The sequence below is a fragment of the Phacochoerus africanus genome, chromosome 5 (assembly GCF_016906955.1).
Source record: "Phacochoerus africanus isolate WHEZ1 chromosome 5, ROS_Pafr_v1, whole genome shotgun sequence".
NCBI classification, from domain to species: Eukaryota; Metazoa; Chordata; class Mammalia; order Artiodactyla; family Suidae; genus Phacochoerus; species Phacochoerus africanus.
In genome coordinates this window covers 36,872,562-36,873,533 of record NC_062548.1, presented here as the reverse complement: position 1 = coordinate 36,873,533, position 972 = coordinate 36,872,562, and positions in this window count along the sequence as shown.

Genomic DNA, 972 nt, shown 5'->3' with positions numbered 1-972 from the left:
GCGAGGGGCTGTAGGGTGAGGGTCTGACACCCATCCTTCCGAAATCAAGCTCCGGAGGAGCCTTTGAGACACCCCCAGCTCCAGTCTCAGGGCAGACTTGGGGGTGCCCAGGGGGTCCCGGGACTGGGGTTCTTCAGCTCAAGAGGAAGCTGCTTCCTGCTGACAGTGTAACCTTGGTGGCCTATGTGGCCCCTCCTGTGTCTCAGTTTGCACATCAGTGACCTGGGGGTAATAACCGGACTTTACAGAATGGTGGGGAGGATTCAGGGGTTAGTATTAGTACTTAGAGAGCACTTCGCCTGGGACCTGGGGCTGGGGAACTGCTGGAGGTGGTAACTGCCGTTTCTGCCAACGCCTCCCTGTAAAGCTCCCTCTGGAAATAGCCGTCTGTTCGTTTCAGTATCCCTGCAGAATTTTATCCTGTTATTTTTCTCTCATTGTATTTGCTTAATCCAAGGAAGTGGTAACAGGAGTTGCCTGGTGACTTAGTGATTAAGGTTCCTGTGTTGTCACCACTCTAGCTCAGGTGTTCCATCTCTGGCCGGGGGGTTTCTGAATACCATGGGCCCCGCGAAAGGAAGGAAGACACCCCCAGTAGAAGGACTAAAATCAGCAGGGCTGACCACACCGCGGGGTGTCTGGGATGCCGATCCAGGTGCTCTCAGGCCCAATGGGGAGAATGGAAGTCACTAGCCACAACTGGAAAGCTGGCAGCACCCATGGCCCCCAGGTCCCCGCAATCCCACTGCTGGGGAGTAACCCTGAGACCCCGGTGCCCCCGCCCCCACAGTCAGGTGCAGGGCTGTTCACAGCAGCGGTGTCGCTAAGGGAACATCCCTGGAGATCCCAATCCATGTATCCGCCAGCAGGACGGGAGTGAACAGGGGGTGTACAGCTGTGGGGGTGGGGAGAAAGGTACTTGGCGCAGAAAAAGCACGAACGCCTCTTACGCACTGGCATAAGGGAAGCTCA